A 20,594-nucleotide genomic window follows, 5' to 3' on the forward strand; every position below is an offset into this window, starting at 1 on the left:
GGGATGAGGGGCGGGGCTTAGGCATGACTAGATTATGTAAATGCATGCAGGAAACAGGCCATGGGATCAGATTGAAAAAAGATGTGCACGGTGTGCGACCGAGCACATTTGAGAATGTGCACCACCACGTTGCTCGTCTTCCAAGTTAAGAGCTTGGACATTTCATTAAAACGTTTCGCCACCCGGGATGGCACCACATGGGCCTGCAGGCAGTGCTCCAGATAAGCGGGAGTCTATTGCTCCCTATTTTTTTTTAAATTGGGAGTAAAATGATTTTCAGTTAGTAACCATTTCCAATGGAAGTATTTTATAAGCAAGTAAAATATGTCTACCTTTAAAACAGACAGGTTTTGTAGTAAGCATTCCTTTGCACCTAGTTTTTATTCATGTGCATTAAAAGGTACATGTTCACCTCTTAGATCAGGCAGCAACAATAGTACTTCCTTTCCGAGGCACTGCGTGTAGCACGGGCGCAAACACATCCAGGGAACTGTGTGGTGAATGCAGTATATATGCACATTCCACACAATGTCATTGTACATGTAATGCTTTTTTCTCATGTCTGCCTTATCCTGTAACCAAGTTTTTATGTAATCCTATCTTCCTGTCCTCTGTTGCGCCATGTTACCTCTGGGTTTTGCGCGCCATACTAAATAAATAAACAAACAAACAAACAGACACAAACTCCTTCGCCAGTTTCGGATTTTTGGGGGAGGGGAGTACTTTTAATCCCTTGTTTTTTGGAAATATTTGCCTATTTTTAGGGAGTAAAAGTGGGTGATATAACCATGGTCAGTAGGGATGCCTGCAGGTCACAGGTTTCAATCCTCGCAGAACCGACTCAACATTTCATCCTCCTGTGATCAGTAAAGTCAAAACCATTGAATCAGGCACACATGAAACCTTTTAGTCTAGCCCACAGGGACACTTTAGTTTTCGGTGGACCCTTTTCCCCACTGTAAAAAGGAATTATTCTTACAGGGACAGGTGCAGAGGTCTGCCTTTAACGCACAGGTCTGTCTTTACAACAGCCATTGGACTTCTGCAAGAGGAACGGTGGCCTGCTAGGGTCAACAAGCCGCAGTTCCCTTATCAGTGCTTACTACTATTTGCAAAATGGTTACTACAGCTTCAAAAGTTAGGAAAATGATCTGCTGGAGGAAGTCCAAGCAAGGTTTTGAAAAGGACATTCTGGGACACAGAGAAATATAACCACATTTCAACTCCTTTTAATGATATTTTGGTTTAACCTCTAATTAAAAATGTATACGTTGCTTGGTTACTACTGTGAACAGGTGTATTTTAATAATGTGTGGATCCCCACGTGTTTTCCCTTGTGCACATTTACTTTTTTCATAAGGCACAAACAACAATTTTCTATCTGGGGCTAATTAAGTTACAAACTATTGATGAAAGACCCAAAGGCTTATCAACTAAATCACAGAAATCAAAAAGAAATCTGCAGCATTTCAGCAACCTTGAAAAGACGTCGGCAGCATTTCAGCGACCTTGAAAAGGCATCTGCAGCATTTCAGCAACCGCGGAAAGACATCTCCAGCATTTCAGCAACCGTGGAAAGACATCTCCAGCATTTCAGCAACCGTGGAAAGACATCTGTAGCATTTCATCGACCTTGCAAAGAAATCTGCAGCATTTCAGCGACCTTGAAAAGAAATCTGCAGCCATCTGCAGCATTTCAGCAACCTTGAAAAGACATCTGCAGCATTTCAGCGACCTCGAAAAGACATCTGCAGCATTTCAGCGACCTCGAAAAGACATCTGCAGCATTTCAGCGACCTCGAAAAGACATCTGCAGCATTTCAGCAACCGTGGAAAGACATCTGCAGCATTTCAGCGACCTCGAAAAGACATCTGCAGCATTTCAGCGACCTCGAAAAGACATCTGCAGCATTTCAGCGACCTCGAAAAGACATCTGCAGCATTTCAGCAACCTTGCAAAGAAATCTGCAGCATTTCAGCGACCTTGAAAAGACATCTGCAGCATTTCAGCGACCGTGGAAAGACATCTGCAGCATTTCAGCGACCTCGAAAAGACATCTGCAGCATTTCAGCGACCTCGAAAAGACATCTGCAGCATTTCAGCGACCTCGAAAAGACATCTGCAGCATTTCAGCAACCTTGCAAAGAAATCTGCGGCATTTCAGCGACCTTGAAAAGAAATCTGCAGCCATCTGCAGCATTTCAGCAACCTTGAAAATAAATCTGCAGCTTTTCAGCAACCTTGCAAAGAAATCTGCAGCATTTCAGCAACCTCGAAAAGACATCTGCAGCATTTCAGTCCTTTTCTTTTTAAAGTGCATGGAAACCGTGCAATTACAAAATGTCTGGAAATTACATCTTTATCCTATATTTGAAGTTATTATTTGTGTGTGAATTTTTTATTTTGACTGAGGTTGGTTAACAATAATAATAAACACAATTTTACCTGGTTCTCAACGGTGGAATCCTCTCGCTTCTAGGCACTTCAATTGGCGCTATCAATTCCCAATGTACTGCTGCTGCTCGAGGGCTGATCCCATTTCTGAATTTGTATTCGTCATTACACTGTTGTTAACAGATGACATAGGTAGAAGGAAGAGATGCTGGGGCGCATTCTAACACCACAGGCAGGGGCCCCACACACACCTGTATGGATCCCTCTATAAGTAGCGTGATCGGGTCATGGCCTTGCCAAAGGTCGAGTGGGACGAGGGGCCCTTCTCACCCTCGGGGGGAGGCTCTCTAGAACAAAACTCAAAAAAAGCCCTCCCTCAGGCATGTGAAGTGGGAGTCAAAGGGGGGAGGGGGAGTCACCGGTCCACGAAACATCCCCCCCCCCTTGTGCCAATAATGACAACACTGATGCCGCTCATATGCTCTCAATGCTTCAGTTACAATTGTTGGCCAATTTTCTCAGGACTGCAACTCCAAGCATCCCCTTGTGAGGCAACAGCCCAGGAAATCCAGAGTAGATCCAAACAACAGAGACTAAAGGAAAGTGGCGACGGACTAAATATGCACCAACGGCATCCAGCAACCTAAAGGAGCAGACAACTCACCTGTCACTCAGAACATCGAATTTACAGCCCACAGGTGAGAACTGCAATCAATGGGAAGGGGAGAAAAACACTACATGCACAGCCCTACCCCATGCCAGGATGTCAACACGGTCTTCCTTCATCAACAAGTGCAAAATAGGCAATTAGGCCGACTTTCTAGTTGACATTTTGTTTGATAAGGAATTGTGGTAAAGTGATGGCAGGGCAAGGAGTCAGAGGAAAGCAATGGCAAGAGAAAAGCAATCAGCGGTTAAACGCACAGCCGTGCAGTATAAATACAGCCACAGTGGAGCCATCAGAGGAAAGTAACGGCAAGAGAAGGAATCGGGAGGAAAACGCACAGCCCTGCAGTATAAAAACAGCCACAGTGGAGCCATCAGAGGAAAGTAATGGCAAGAGAAGGAATCGGGAGGAAAACGCACAGCCCTGCAGTTTAAAAACAGCCACAGTGGAGCCATCAGAGGAAAGTAACGGCAAGAGAAGGAATCGGGAGGAAAACGCACAGCCCCGCAGTATAAAAACAGCCACAGTGGAGCCATCAGAGGAAAGTAATGGCAAGAGAAGGATTCGGGAGTAAAATGCAAGAGAAGGATTCGGGAGGAAAATGCACAGTCCTGCAGTATAAAAAGAGACAGCATCAGAATCAGAGAGGGGGTTGTACGGGTGAGGTCGCAGGTGAAGCTGGAGGGGGACCAAAAGACTAGGCGGAGGAAGGACGGCAACGCAGAGTGTTGGATTAGTGTTGGCAGAGTTTAGAAAAGGGGAGGTACTTGAGAGAGTGGTAAGATTGGTGTGTAGAGCATTGAAGAGTAGGAACTGTGGGTCGGTATTGAAGGTGTGAGAGACGAGTCAGGAAGATAGCGGTAAAGTAGTGTTATAGTAGTTCGTGTGAGAGTGTTAGATTGTGTGGAGAGGGGTGTAGAGGTGGGGTGTGAGGAGAAGAGGTATAGTAGAATAGTGGGAACTGGTGAGAATAGGGAGGGTAGGTGTAGTGAAGGGGTGAGCAGGGCACAATATCTCTGAGTTTCATGGACAGGAGAAGAGCAGTTTGCAGAAGTAGTGAGAAGAGCAATAATAGTGGTGAGGAAGTGGTAGTAAGTAGAACGCGCAAGGTAGCGGTATCCAAGGCGGTAGAGGCGAGAACCTTTAGTGAGAGCAGTGTTTGCGAAGGCAGTATAGACATAGGGATAGAGCGAGAGAGGAGGAGAGGGGGAGACAGAGTTGGAGAGGCAGGGAGAGAGGGATGGAGAGAGAAGGGTAGAGAGGCAGAGATAGGGAGAGAGGGGGGAGAGGGGTAGAGAGAGGAGGAGAGAGATGGAGAGAGGGAGGGGGAGGGGGAGAGGGAGAGAGAGAGGGAGGGAGAAGGAGGGAGAGATAGAGGGGGAGCTAGAGAGGAAGAGAGGGAGAAAGGGAGAGGGAGAAAGAGGGAGAGCGGGAGGGAGGGGGAGTGAGGAGGAGAGAAGGGGAGAGGGAAGGGGAGAGAGAGAAGGGTAGGGAGAGGGAGGGAGAGAGAGGAAGAGAGCTAGGGAGAGGAAGAGGGGGAGAAGTGGAGAGAGGGGGAGAGGGAGTGGAGAGAGAACTTAGTCAAAGGGAGGCAGTCGTAATAAAGCAGTAGTAAAGACAGTCGGATTCGAGAGAGAAGAAGTATCAAGAGTGGAAGAAGGAGTAGTGCAGAGAGTAGTTGTAGTGGTAGAGCAGGGAGAGAGTAGCAGTAGTGTGAAGTGAGAGTAGTGGGGAGAAAGGCAGTAACAGGAGGAGAAAAGGTGGGTGTTGTTGGAAGGACAGAGGAGAGCAGGGGATGGTGTAGAGTAGTAAAGAGGGAAGGGGCGATAGCGATAAGATCAGAAGAGACACATACAACCAACCTCCACCCGCCCTTCAGGACCAACATCTTTGGTAGTGTAGAGGCAGGTAGGAAGTCCCTGAGAAGACAGATAGCCTCAGACACCCAGTTACAGCAAGGGAGCAGACAGTAGGGGCCACCATGCTGTAGAAACTAACCAGAGCTATGGACCCCTGGGCTAGGACAGGAACCCCAGGGAATTTGAGAAAGAGAAGCACGGCTCTAGCGCTGCCTTCCAAAGCCCCTTTTCCAGCTGGTGCACGCTACTGAACTACTGGTCTGTTTTATGCTAAATCATCTATATGCCAAGGAAAAGTCCTCTCTTTGCAATAAATTCATAAAACGTGTAAAACACTCAGCGGGACTCTGACTCATTCAGGCCATTAGTTACAGGAAGTAGGCAGGTATGTAGTATTGGGGGGCACAATTTTTCACATACTTTGAAAATGTGACACCACTGGGTGAACACACACACACATGCGCGCGCGACCTTCCAAAATTATCTGCAAGAGCGTATCCACATTTAATGCATTTCAAGAACATTGCATAATCTTGTGCATTGGGGCAATTCACAAAGATGGGCGCCCAAGATGGGCTCCTTTCCCTTTCATATTGTGACTATTTTTACATTTTTGAAAACTGTAGATTTTGGCCCAGACCCTCAAAAAAAAAAATCAGGCATCTAAAAATAGAGCAAGAGGGTATGCTATTTTTAGATGACCCATTTTTGAACAGGAGTAGGTTAGCTTATTCTCAAAAGTGACCCGCCCGTTTCCACGGGGCTGAGCTGTAGCACAAATGATATGCTGGGCAGCTGTCTGGAATAAGTTTGTGTAGGAAGCGCTTGTCCGACGATGTTCTACCCGCATTTCACCACGATGGGCCCTTAGGGTCTTGCCACTGTAAAATGCGAACCAAAAAAAAAAAAGCCAAACACATTTCTATCCCGTTTGAGGAACAGAAATGCAAGTGAGACAGAAACTGTCACATTTAAAAGTATTGCAGTAGTTAGTAAAGACCCTGTCACCCCAGGGCACCTATGCAAAGCGGGCGCGTAGGGTTGCCTACAATTTCTGCACATTTAAAAGCGCATCTTGTCAATTTGGGATACGCTTTAAAATATGCAGAAATACGCCCGGATTTGTGCAAAGGGGTGAAAAAGGCCATTTTAACGGGCGCCCATTCAGATGCCCTTTTTGTAGATTGGGCTGCTCGTTTTTTCAAAAGTAATGAGATGTTTTTGTGCATTTCATTTCTTAGGTCAAAAGAAGTTTTTGTGGGTTCGCAAAATCCCTGTAAACTGGAGGGTCTGAACGAATAAGGATAAAATCATGGCGTGCGAAAAATTCGGGATAATATGGCAAGGGCAAAAAAATACTAAAATCGGGATAAAAATCAGGCGGGGCAAAGAATTGGATAAAATAATGGCGGGGCAAACAATAGCTGAACGATAACGCCAAGGCAAAATGGTTTTATTTCCAGAGCTCATTGGTCTGATTGGAGCATTACCTATTACTGCAAGAAAGAGGCTGTGACTCCACCCACCCCGCGCTGCGGGTGCCGAACGCAAGGCTTGCCGCTTCCAGCCTAACCCGATACTCGGCTTTCATCGAGCAATCTTCTGCTAAATCACCATCTACAGCAACAACCCCCCCCCCACCCCAAAAGACGCTTTAGACTTTTCCTTGCTAACTTGCCTTGCATTTTGTCTGGGAAGTAGAAACCCACCTAGGACTGTGGAATTTACTTTCCTCTTTAAGGGGGTGTGAATTTAGGGAGCTACCCCTCAACATTTACATGTAGTACTCTTGGCCCAGAGTTCGCCTGGAGGACATGCCTGGTCGGTAGGTACCGTGTACGGCCTGCAGTCATGCACTGTGCATAGCCTGCGGCCTTGAGCGCAGTACCCTAGGATCAGGCATGTTCTGTGGGTACTGAACCCAGGGCATGGTCTTTGGCAGTGCCCACAGACTGTGTCCTCAGCCTCTAATGGGGAACAGCCTGGTGTGCTCTGCTGGTGATGGGGCCTTGCTCCGTCGGAGGCTTTAGCTACCAGGAGACCGCCTTCTGAACTGCCCGCTATTTCCCTGGACCCGGCGTGACCGTCTGACAGATTCTCTGACCTGCATTGGATCTTCCTCTGGAAAGTGATCTGGAAACTTTTAAGGCAGACTGGCATAACCTCGTTGCCCATTTTCTCAGGACCAAGCACCGAGTGGTCTAGTTGAACTTAGAACTCAGATCTCATCTCTGAACTCAGGCACCGTCTTTGAGCGGGGGTCCCTTTTCCCTTCTGGGGTGTCCTCCTCAACACTTATTCAACTTGTGCACTCTTGTAGGTGGGCTCACCGTCTTTTGTCCAATCCATTCATCCCCCCGTCAGATATCACGTTACTGACGATGTTGCTATGTTTCGCTTGATGGTCCCAATCCGTGGTGGCTTACTCCTGGTTTCTTTTGTGTCTTTGGGGAGGTGGGGGGAATGACGGGGCTTAGTCACGACCCCATTGTTCAAATGCTTTCGTTTCTGCTATTCCTTTTACTGGGGCGGGCAGGGCGGAGTTGGCTGCGGGGCGGTCACCATGGACACCAGTGATCCGCCTACCCTGACACTGTCCAAATGGGCCTGAACCCCGACAAAAAAGGTCATTTTCACCACAAATAGCGCATTAATCATAGCAAGAATCCAAAATCGAGTACACCAAGTCCCAACACACGTTGGAGAGTACAAAACGTTTCCAATACCAATTTGATTGGGATGTTAAACAGCACAGTGATGGCAAAGAGGAGAGTATTGAATCCTATGTGGAAACGTTACATGCAAAGCGTTCACGTCCGCCAACCCTGATGAGGCTTTCTCCCTGTGTCGTCTCAGGTTTACCATCGAATATACCTCAGAGGCACAGGCCAAACTCTACTGCATTCAGCACAGGTCCCTCAGGATATCATCCCAGAAACGCTTAATGACCGTCTGGAGTGTGCAGCGCAGTACAGAGAATGTGCCACCTTCCACGGCTTGATGAGGAGCGTCTGGAGTGTGCAACGCTGCACAGAGAATGTGCCATCTTCCCCGGCTTGATGATGAGCATCTGGAGTGTGCAACGCTGCACAGAGAATGTGCCATCTTCCCCGGCTTGATGAGGAGCGTCTGGAGTGTGCAACGCTGCACAGAGAATGTGCCATCTTCCCCGGCTTGATGATGAGCATCTGGAGTGTGCAACGCTGCACAGAGAATGTGCCATCTTCCCCGGCTTGATGATGAGCGTCTGGAGTGTGCAATGCTGCATAGAGAATGTGCCATCTTCCCCGGCTTGATGATGAGCGTCTGGAGTGTGCAATGCTGCACAGAGAATGTGCCATCTTCCCCGGCTTGATGATGAGCATCTGGAGTGTGCAACGCTGCACAGAGAATGTGCCATCTTCCCCGGCTTGATGAGCGTCTGGAGTATGCAACGCTGCACAGAGAATGTGCCGACTTCCTCAGCTTAACTATGAGCGTCTGGAGTGTGCAACACTGCACAGAGAATGTACCGACTTCCTCAGCTTAACCATGAGCGCCTGGAGTGTGCAACGCTGCACAGAGACAGTGCCACCTTCCTCGGCTTGATGAGCGTCTGGAGTATGCAACGCTGCACAGAGAATGTGCCGACTTCCTCAGCTTAACTATGAGCGTCTGGAGTGTGCAACACTGCACAGAGAATGTGCCGACTTCCTCAGCTTAACTATGAGCGTCTGGAGTGTGCACGCTGGACAGAGAATGTGCCCCCTTCCTCGGCTTGATGAGCGTCTGGAGTGTGCACGCTGGACAGAGAATGTGCCCCCTTCCTCGGCTTGATGATGAGCGTCTGGAGTGTGCACGTTGGACAGAGAATGTGCCCCCTTCCTCGGCTTGATGAGCGTCTGGAGTGTGCACGTTGGACAGAGAATGTGCCCCCTTCCTCGGCTTGATGATGAGCGTCTGGAGTGTGCATGCTGGACAGAGAATGTGCCACCTTCCTCAGCTTGAGGAGCGTCTGGAGTGTGCACGTTGGACAGAGAATGTGCCCCCTTCCTCGGCTTGATGATGAGCGTCTGGAGTGTGCAATGCTGCACAGAGAATGTGCCACCTTCCTCGGCTTGATGAGCGTCTGGAGTATGCAACGCTGCACAGAGAATGTGCCCCCTTCCTCGGCTTGATGATGAGCGTCTGGAGTGTGCACGTTGGACAGAGAATGTGCCCCCTTCCTCGGCTTGATGATGAGCGTCTGGAGTGTGCATGCTGGACAGAGAATGTGCCACCTTCCTCAGCTTGATGAGCGTCTGGAGTGTGCACGTTGGACAGAGAATGTGCCCCCTTCCTCCGCTTGATGATGAGCGTCTGGAGTGTGCATGCTGGACAGAGAATGTGCCACCTTCCTTGGCCTGAAGATGGGTTCCATGTCTTAAAATCGCTGCAAAAATGGCTGTGGATACAAAATATCACGGCAAAAATGACGTGGTTTTGCCGCCACAATCTTGTAAAGGATGCGGGGGACACCCTGCAACCCCCAGACCCATTATACCATTTAAGGGGGGCGGGGGACACCCCCGCTCCCTTTAAATGGTATAATGGGGTACACCTTTACCGGGTCAAACGACAGCATTTTTTCCGCGATTTTTTTACTGGTGACATTTGTCGCAATTTTATTACCGGATATCTCAAGATGATGAGCAACTGGAGTGTGCAATGATGCACAGAGAATGTGCCACCTTCCCTGGCTTGATGATGAGCGTCTGGAGTGCGCAACCCTGCACAGTGAATGTTCCATCTTCCCCGGCTTGATGATGACCGTCTGGAGTGTGCAATGCTGCACAGAGAATGTGCCACCTTCCTCGGCTTGATTATGAGCGTCTTGAGTATGCAACGCTGCACAGTGAATGTGCCGACTTCCTCAGCTTGACGATGAGCGTCTGGAGTGTGCAACACTGCACAGAGAATGTACCGACTTCCTCAGCTTAACTATGAGCGTCTGGAGTGTGCAACACTGCACAGAGAATGTGCCGACTTCCTCAACTTGACGATGAGCGTCTGGAGTGTGCAATGCTGCACAGAGAATGTGCCACCTTCCTCGGCTTGATTATGAGCATCTTGAGTATGCAACGCTGCACAGAGAATGTGCCGACTTCCTCAGCTTGACGATGAGCGTCTGGAGTGTGCAACACTGCACAGAGAATGTGCCGACTTCCTCAGCTTAACTATGAGCGTCTTGAGTATGCAACGCTGCACAGAAAATGTGCCGACTTCCTCAGCTTGACGATGAGCGTCTGGAGTGTGCAACACTGCACAGAGAATGTGCCACCTTCCTCAGCTTGATGAGCGTCTGGAGTGTGCACGTTGGACAGAGAATGTGCCCCCTTCCTCGGCTTGATGATGAGCGTCTGGAGTGTGCACGTTGGACAGAGAATGTGCCCCCTTCCTCGGCTTGATGAGCGTCTGGAGTGTGCATGCTGGACAGAGAATGTGCCACCTTCCTCAGCTTGACGATGAGCGTCTGGAGTGTGCAACACTGCACAGAGAATGTGCCACCTTCCTCAGCTTGATGAGCGTCTGGAGTGTGCACGTTGGACAGAGAATGTGCCCCCTTCCTCGGCTTGATGATGAGCGCCTGGAGTGTGCACGTTGGACAGAGAATGTGCCCCCTTCTTCGGCTTGATGAGCGTCTGGAGTGTGCATGCTGGACAGAGAACGTGCCACCTTCCTTGGCCTGAAAATGGGTTCCATGTCTTAAAATCGCAGCAAACATGGCTGTGGATACAAAATATCACGGCAAAAATGACGTGGTTTTGCTGCCACAATCATGTAAAGGATGCGGGGGGGACCCCCGCAAACCCCGGACCCATTATACCATTTAAGGGGAGCAGGGGACACCCCCGCTCCCTTTAAATGGTATAATGTGGTACACCTTTACCGGGTCAAACGACAGCATTTTTTCTGCGATTTTTTTACTGGTGACATTTCTGTCGCAATTTTATTACCGGATACCTCAAGATGATGACCAACTGGAGTGTGCAATGATGCACAGAGAATGTGCCACCTTCCCTGGCTTGATGATGAGCAACTGGAGTGTACAACGCTGCACAGAGAATGTGATGTGCTACTTTCCCCGGCTTGATGAGCGTCTGAAGTGCGCAACGCTGCACAGATTATGTGCCACCTTCCCCGGCTTGATGAGGAGCGTCTGGAGCGTGCAATGATGCACAGAGAATGTGCCGCCTTCCACGGCTTGATGAGGAGCGTCTGGAGCGTGCAATGATGCACAGAGAATGTGCCGCCTTCCACGGCTTGATGAGGAGCGTCTGGAGCGTGCAATGATGCACAGAGAATGTGCCGCCTTCCACGGCTTGATGAGGAGCGTCTGGAGCGTGCAATGATGCACAGAGAATGTGCCGCCTTCCACGGCTTGATGAGGAGCGTCTGGATAGTGCAATGATGCACAGAGAATGTGCCGCCTTCCACGGCTTGATGAGGAGCGTCTGGAGCGTGCAATGATGCACAGAGAATGTGCCGCCTTCCACGGCTTGATGAGGAGCGTCTGGAGCGTGCAATGATGCACAGAGAATGTGCCGCCTTCCACGGCTTGATGAGGAGCGTCTGGAGCGTGCAACGATGCACAGATAATGTGCCACCTTCCTCGGCTTGATGAGGAGCGCCTGGAGTGTGCAATGGTCAAAGAGAATGTGCCACCTTCCACGGCTTGATGAGGAGCGTCTGGAGCGTGCAATGATGCACAAAGAATGTGCCACCTTCCATGGCTTGATGAGGAGGGTCTGGAGCGTGCAATGATGCACAGAGAATGTGCCACCTTCCATAGCTTGATGAGGAGCGTCTGGAGCGTGCAATGATGCACAGAGAATGTGCCCCTTCCTCGACTTGATGATGATGAGCGTCTGGAGTGCGCAATGATGCACAGAGAATGTGCCCTCTTCCTCAGCTTGATGATGATGAGCGTCTGGAGTGTGCAACGCTGCACAGAGAATGTGATGTGCCGCCTTCCACGGCTTGATGAGGAGCGTCTGGAGCGTGCAACGATGCACAGATAATGTGCCACCTTCCTCGGCTTGATGATGATGAGCGGCTGGAGAGTGCAATGATGCACAGAGAATGTGCCGCCTTCCACGGCTTGATGAGGAGCATCTGGAGCGTGCAATGATACACAGAGAATGTGCCACCTTCCCCGGCTTGATGATGAGCATCTGGAGTGTGCAACGCTGCACAGAGAATGTGGCCTCTTCCTCGGCTTGATGATGATGAGCGTCTGGAGTGCGCAACGCTGCACAGAGAATGTGCCCTCTTCCTCGGCTTGATGATGATGAGCGTCTGGAGCGTGCAATGATGCACAGAGAATGTGTCCTCTTCCTCGGCTTGATGATGATGAGCGTCTGGAGTGCGCAACGCTGCACAGAGAATGTGCCCTCTTCCTCGGCTTGATGATGATGAGCGTCTGGAGTGCGCAACGCTGCACAGAGAATGTGCCCTCTTCCTCGGTTTGATGATGATGAGCGTCTGGAGCGTGCAATGATGCACAGAGAATGTGTCCTCTTCCTCGGCTTGATGATGAGGAGCGGCTGGAGTGCGCAACGCTGCACAGAGAATGTGCCCTCTTCCTCGGCTTGATGATGATGAGCGTCTGGAGCGTGCAATGATGCACAGAGAATGTGCCCCCTTCCTCGGCTTGATGATGATGAGCGTCTGGAGGGCTACTGCATTGAACCGAGCTACACTGCTAACAAATTCACTCCTTTTGCAGTAAATTGACGCCTCCATAAAAATCAGCCTCATTACCAAGGTCTTGAAGCAATCAGTCCACCCGGTTTGTTATGAACATTGACAAACCACAGTTATCTCTGGATCCTCCAGGGCGGACTATAAAATGCCACCGCTTTTCATGATATTTACCAAGGTTTTCCTCTGAACCGGCAGCCAACTACGAAATCCCAGCCAACCAGTGCCCCATCGGTGGCCATCAGAAAACGCCTCTACCCAGATTCAGCCTACACAAGTGCAAGCTCTTCCTGGAGAACCACCAGTCAGCGTTCCACCGTGGGCACGGCATGCAGGTGGCATCCTACAGACACCACATGAAGGAATTAACCCGTTTTTTGGGCTTCATTTGTCCACTGGCGTTGACACATGCATGGCTTGGATGGCTGAGGTGTTGCCGGTGCCTATGGACACGATCCCCCCCCCTCCAGTGGGTCAGATCTCTGTAACCACATAACCCATTGCATAGAGAAGCTGTGAAGCCTCTGGCTCCCTTTCCTCTCATGGGCCAGTGACACTCGACCCTCAGCGACAGACGGCATTAGCCACATGCAAGAATGGATTGGGCAGAGCAGACTAAAAACTGGATTAAAAAAAAGTCAATGTTGTGGCTTCAATGTTGAAATCTGCCCGCTCCACCCTGGCCTCACCAACATTATATGGACACCAAACGCCAGTTACCAATTCAACCATGGGTGCATTACACCATTAAAAGCCAGTGCCATACAAATTCAAGATTTCTTCCAAAAAAGGACACCTCATTTATTAACCCCCCCCCCCTCCCATACAGCCCACTGCCACACGGCCATTGCCCCACGGCCATTGCCCATTGTTCCTATGCTTAGCATATAGGCCTGTATGATTAATGAGCAAATTAGATAAATGAGCCGATTCTGGTCCCCATTTGCACCCGCTACCGGGAAGCCTTCACCGGCTCCTAGTGGTAGCCAGAACCCATGCCCTACCAGTGCCACATCCCGTGCCCGTGTTGCCATCTCCATAAATGGACTTGAGTGTCACAGCGATTGACCCTTGGGAATCCGTACTGAAAAGCTATGGAAGCGCCCGTTGCTCCGCATGAAAGCTCTCGCGCCCCCCTGACGTGCTCCAGGGAAGCCCCGAAGAGGATCCACCCCTTTAGGGAAAGTCACCCGACGGACCCCACCATCATTCGCTGACCCGCACAGGGTGGCAGTTTTCAGCCAGCTCTCTGTGGGAAGCTGAAGGAGCTGGGAGGCTACCAGAGCCAAACCCAAGGATAGGGCCTCGTGGTGTGACCCCAAATTCCACCCCTTACACCGTTCCTCCCAGCCCCCCAACCCTCCCTCCTCCCACCCCCGAGAGCCAGTATGATTCTGTGCAGTACACCTGCAACTCTTGCCCTGCCTCCTATACTCCAATGCAAGTTAAATTCCAGTATTCTCTACTTTGTTTCCCGAAACCTATTATCCGATGGGAACTGCAAGAAAGAAGCATAAGAAACCCCTTCTCTAGCGTCCTACAGCAGAAGCATTCATCCGAACACCAGCAGCACCAACACCAGTCGCCCGCGCGGAAATGACGAGCGAGGACAACCAATGCAGATGCAAGATGCGGTACTGCTGACAGGAAGCGGCAAGCACGGGCTGTGGTCAGCAAATGCCCTGCGCCACCAGGGACTGCACTGGGGGATCCAACAACTTGTCGAAATGAGACTCCCATTCGGGGCCACCGGGAACAAGTCCTCAGCATAAACACGTTTAATTACCACCTCCGGCCGCCATGTGTACGCAGTGGACAGGAATTAGCCCGTCCAAGTCTTTCATTCCTACCACCTATCCCAGGTGGGGAAGACAGGGCCAGATTGGCCAGGAAAGGGAACCGCAGAAGGGAGGAAGGAGCGGTGGACGATGAAGGTGGTTTGAGGAACAGGTGAGGTATTGGCCAGAGAATGAAAGTGGTACTGCAGTGTGAGTGTGTGTGTGTTTGTTTAGCAAGTGTGTTGAAAGGCTAATAAAGGAGTAATTGTGAAGCAAATGTTTACTGGGTGGAAGGAGGTGACTGAGTAGTAGTGGGAATAAGTAGTAATGAGAGGATGGAGCAGTGGTGTGGGGGAGGGAGAAGTGGTGTGGGGGAGGGAGCGGTGGTGTGGGGGGTGAGCAGTAGTGTTGGGGGGAGAGCAATGATGTGGAGGAGGGAGCAGTGGTGCGGAGGACAGAGCAGTGGTATGGGGAGGGAGCGGTGGTATGGAGGAGAGAGCGGTGGTATGGGGGAGGGAGCGGTGGTGTAGGGGAGTGAGCGGTGGTGTAGAGGAGGAGCAGTGGTGTGGAGGGGGAGTAGCTAAGTAGTGGAAGGAGGCATAACATCAAAAGGTGGAGGCAGGATATAGGAGGAGAACAAACATTGATGGGGAAGCAGTTTGGTGGGAGGAGAGTAGGGTAGTGGAGATAAAAAAGAATGGTGAGGATGAGTAAACCATAAGACTGGGCTGACTTGTGGGATTTAATTGCAGCCGCAGGATCAAATTAACTGAAAGGCCAAGTTAGGCCTAAAGTGTGCAGAAAAGATATATGGAAAAATTGGATTCTCCAACAAAAAGGCCAGCAGTGAAAGCGCTGTGTTGAAGCTGGCCATGGAAATGTGAGCCTGAAATGCAGTGCATTAAAACACGCAGAGAGGACTGCTTAATTGGAAGGGGAGCATTTCATTCTCTACAAACGCACATCAAAAGGATGTACACATTGAAAACCAAGAACACAACATGGGCCTTCCATGCACGTTAAAACCACAGGCCTGCTTTTCAGCAAGTGACTAGTGCTAAAATGTAACCTTGCTGACAAGAGAGCAAAGCATAAAGCGTGTCATTTGCCAACCCAGAAACAGTTAACGTTGAAAGGCTTGCATGTGCAGCTAAGAACTATATAGACATGGGAAATGGCCAGAGTCCAGTGAATTTATATATGAGGATATAAATATGAACTTTGCCGGCCTGATGAAAGCTATTCAAAGACCTCACATGAAGTGTAAATGTGGTAGATTGGAAAGCAAGTATTTCAGTTATTCAGAGAAGGCGTGTGCGAGTGCAAAGTCTCTTCCCACTTAAAGTTAAAAACGGTGAATTTCCCCCCCCCATCACATGCTCTGCTCAGGCTTTCCATCTGAAAGACAATTGCTTTGAATTTTCAGGGCTAGCGAGAAGAGCGGTATTCATGCATGACAGAGCAATTTATTGGTGTGCTGGGACAACGGAAAGACTGCCATTAAATTGGTTGAACTCTAAAAATATAAGCATTTATATTCGATTTGTGGTCAGCTCAGAGATACTTATCACAGGCTTGTTCCCAGGGGAATTTTCCCCGAGCATTGAGGTGGGACCATATGCTATGCTCTTCAAGATCAGCAGAACCAATGGCCTGATCTTTGACCTTACAAAATGCTAATGGACTTTATGGCAGGAACAATAACAAAGGAAGCCAGTGTACAGATCACCAAGAGATGTAATGTGAAAACTGAAATATGCATGCAATTATTTTGTGATTATTTTGCCATAAAGTTGCATTAAGTTTCATATTTGGTTGGTTTTCTCAGGAACCATAATTCGTAGAAAGATAACCTAGTTATCATGGGAAAGCTAATGAACAGACCTTTCGAGTGGTTCCACTCCCCTATCAATTCGACTTTGGGAACAAACATTATAACCTAAAATGGGATGGTAACTCCCCAGAAAATGTTAAAAAGTGTAGATTCAGAGAGATGATTGCTTAATAAATTAGAGGCCCGACTCATGGAATTATTTGCACAGGAAATAGTTAACGTTTGCGTCAAACTGTGTGCAAAATCCTGTTGGTCGATTCATGGAATCGACTGCGCCAGATTATCCTGGGACTTACTCGGATTTCGCAGCAGTCTGGCAGAACCCACGGAGCGGCTGAGTGCTCTGTGCAAAACACCACGCAGAGAATGGGCGTGTCTTGTGCCGAGGACTGGGAAGGGGGCAGAACACTGAAAATGGGGAACATGCGAGAAAGTGGGCGTTAAGAGGGACGGCCCGCATGCAATCCATCGCACACCCACAATTGCGCATAACGACACATATTCATAGACCAACACGTGCAGCCTATCGGCAGGGAAATGGCCACGCAAAGCCCTAATAAGATCCACCACCCAAAGGCAGGGACAGAGGCACTTGCGCATAGGAATCACCACGCAGAGGTGGGATTACATGTTGGATTTGGGGGTGCGTGTACGTAGCTGGGGTTTCGATCTAAGTTAGGGGTAGGGTACGCAGTGTAGTGGGCTACGGGAATGGATTATGGGGGGTTCCTATGCAGAATTCCCCGAGTTATAAAAATACTATGCAAGTTATTGGGCTGCAGTTGACAGTTGCGGGGCACCGTGCGCAGGGCCACGAGGTGCAGGCCTGCTTGTGGGGGACCCCAGGTACTGATTACAGGGTGCATGTATGCACGTCCGGGGAGCATGCAGAGGCAGCTGTTTCTGGCTGTTTTGAATTTTCGTGGGGTCGTGTCGTAGGCGTCCCGGACTTGACTTGCTTATACAGTTCATTTGCGCAAACAAATTCATGAATACGTGGAGCACGCAGAAAGACGTCTGCGCACAGGTCAACACAGTCTCGTCACGCTAGTTTTGTGGGATACATGCCCACTTTTCCATGAATCAGGGCCGAGAAGTCAGTGTAGAAACGTATATGTTGAGAACTGTTATATGTTATTAGTATAACATGAAGAAAAAAAACATTTGCACATACAACATTGTGCAGAGATGGGACACATTCATTAATGCTCTCTTAATTGTCTAATTTTTCCACATGTTGTTTCTGTTGTGGTCGTAATGTGGCCAACTGTCGTATTTTGTTCTTTGATTACGCTATTTTATACGGGTGTTGAAGACGATACAGTGTGGCATACTATATAATTTGACATGCTGAACTGTGTATACCATGTCTGTGGATTATCTTAGATTATTGACTGACCTATATCGGATGAGAGCTATTGTCCCTGAAGAAGAACATGCCATGTCTGAAATGCATTGGTCTGATTAGCATCTGTGCTACTGTTTCAACAATTAAAACACACAATAAACTTGATTGCTTTATATCACACTTTATTTGAACTACCATCAAATCTATACAGCTACCAATGACACCAGAAACTCAACCACATAGTGGATGTTAGGGTGTGCAAACCGCACCGAAGGCTATTCAGCCTAGCTCCTTTCACTCATTTACATGATTCATTTTGGGCAGACCATTTTAGTTTTGTAAATATTAAGTTGAACTGTAAATTTGCAATAGCTGCCATGTAGGGACTTTTAAAATGCAAACATTTAAATATGTAAAAAGTGAATGCATCTGCGTGGAATGATCCCCTCCCAAATTTGGGCTGGGTAAACTGGAGGGACCAATCCGAGAAAAGTGGCCAGCCCCTGGATAAGGGGATGGAGAACAGTTGACCAATGAAAATGGATAGCCAATATGCTGGCATATGATCATTTAGATATTTTTGTGGGTGTGATTATGGATTTATAAGGTGTCACTATGGAAAAAGGGGGTCTGCCTGGGAAATGAAGGAATGAGGAAGCTGCCCGATATCATCTGGGTTTGAACTGCCGATGCAATTACTGGAGTAAACCACGAGTAAGGAGACCCTGGAACCTTTGGCCTGGAGAGGCTGTCTAACTGAGTCCCTGTGGCCATGAGATGATTTGGGGAGTGCTGATGACCTGGCTGTCCTTTACTAGGAGCAGATCCAGAGATCATTATGTAAGTTAATTTGTCCATCCAAACTCATTGTGGGCACCAGCTTGAGTTCATACCTTCCCCTTAATTAGTGGGTGGGGGCTGGCAGTAGACCTGTAGCAATTTTATTAAACAATAATTCAATTAATTCCCATATAGCCGAATTACATGGAGTAATCGTGTTGACATTCAAAATCAACCTTTGCTTCCAGTGTGAATAAAATAACTATAGCCTATAAAGTTATTGAGCTTCCTATTCTTTTTGCCAAACCCACATTTCCCTAAAAGAAGGGGATGCATAAAAACGAAATTCCCTACTGCTCCTCATTCTGCAGACCCTGCTTAAGGGTAGAGGGGTCCCAAATGAGCAACTGAGTTCTGTGAGGGGTCAGTAATGCGAGGTGGACAACTGCTTGTGGATTTCACAAAGTAAGACATTTTATTAAACTAAAAGTTTGCAAATAAAGCCTTGCTGGCCCTAATTTACAGAGGGATTCCCTACCTAGTCTAAAGGCTATGGGAACAAGCTCAAGCATTGCTAGACTGGCACTCACTCTAAACAACCAACATTCAAGTAAAGTAATAAAGCAACAGAAAATAATTGGATGACCTTCACCTCTCCTGGGTAAAATCCTTTCCCCTGTTTTTAAGTCAGCTTCAAAATGTTCAAAGGAAAAGAAAGGTCTGGAACCAGTTTTTTATCAGTTCCAATTGAAAACAAAAGTCCAAACAAAAATCCATTGGTAACAATTCTCTGGTTTTGGTTGAAAAGATTCCCTTCCAATTCCAGCCAAGAAAATAAATAGCACCAATGGTAATCCTGGATATCTTCTCTTAAGGATTATTTGCCACAAATCAAAGAATAGAGATATGACTTATTAATCTACAACTTTGCAAATGGTTAGGACTTATGCGGTACCTTTGGTATATTTGTCAGGATGCTTCTCTTTGGGTTGCGGCTTCCTTTTAACGACCACTATTCTACTGCTGTTACTATGAGAACAGTCACCTGTGTCCCAGAGCATGCCACTTCTTCAAACAACTCCAATGTGACATCCACTGACAACTTCTGGTATTTCTACTTCGGCTTTGTACTTCGGAATTATCAGGAAAAATCTGACAAGACACTTTGACCTCTTCAAGAAGGCAAGGCACGCTTCCCCTGCAGCGACTTTCTGAAAGAGAAGCCTCTTTGCTTCCTCCGTCTGACTGCCACAAGAAAACCCTGCCACTGCCCACAAGACTGACCTCTTCTCAGCTTCAGCAGTGTTCAACCTTACAGGTTACTGCTTTAATATTCTTTACAAGCACCAAGGTCCTCTTTCCCAGCTTTAATTGCAGCTTTTCTGACCAAGTAATTGCCCAGAAGCTGTAGTGCCACTCTTTCAGCTTCAGGAAAAAATGGCACACTAATATCGGAGGCAACTGGACCGTTCACAACTTCATAGATTATTTGGACGGATATAAACAGGACTTGTTTCACTATGGAAAGGGTTCGCCTCTTGCGCTGGGTAATGCGTGTTCTCCTCGCAAGTATAACAACTTCTTGAAATAAAGAATGTCAATTCAGGACAAGGTTCAGTCTTCAAAGTGAAAATAAATTTAGGCACACGCGACCACTCTTTAAGGTAGATTTTAACACGTAAAGTGTTGTAAGTAATTGTATTCCTGTATAATATCACAGAGGTAACTTCTGACTTCCCTCGGGAAACATGACTGGTCAAATGCAACCTTCATTTAATGCTTTTTTCACTTGTAACTCTTGTAAGACGTTAATCTTTGGTTTTCAGAATGAATTTAGCAAGCGTTCCATTTTACAATTAAGGACACACGACCACTCTGGTAATACAAAAAGAGTGCAACAATGGATGTAATGATCTTTACTTTGCACGAGAAAACACTACAACTTTCAAAATCAGCGAGTGTGCTGCATTTCCTTTGTTAATAGTTTGTTTTAGAAAAATTAACATCTTTTACTCACGTGGGTCTATACGCGAGTCACTTTGAAGCTGGTTACAGTTACCGGCAAGGCTTGTTGAGTGAATCTGAACGCTGTGCTTCACTCGCTTGTTTCAGGAACACTGTGGTTGCGGGTTGCTTTGCTTCCCTGACTTCCTCGACCTCTGCTACTACTTCGGGCTCACTTGGGACCCACACCCTTCTCCAGCAAAGGTG

The 20,594-nt window shown here is 48.2% G+C and overlaps 1 protein-coding gene across 1 annotated transcript in view; it reads right to left on the reverse strand.

The window, feature by feature from the left end:
• Positions 1 to 20,594, reverse strand: part of PPP1R16A (protein phosphatase 1 regulatory subunit 16A) — a 467,867-nt gene that overhangs the window by 54,685 nt on the left and 392,588 nt on the right. The window lies entirely within an intron of this gene.

Source organism: Ambystoma mexicanum, chromosome 5q (assembly GCF_040938575.1).
Source record: "Ambystoma mexicanum isolate Mex_15411 chromosome 5q, UKY_AmexF1_1, whole genome shotgun sequence".
NCBI lineage: Eukaryota > Metazoa > Chordata > Amphibia > Caudata > Ambystomatidae > Ambystoma > Ambystoma mexicanum.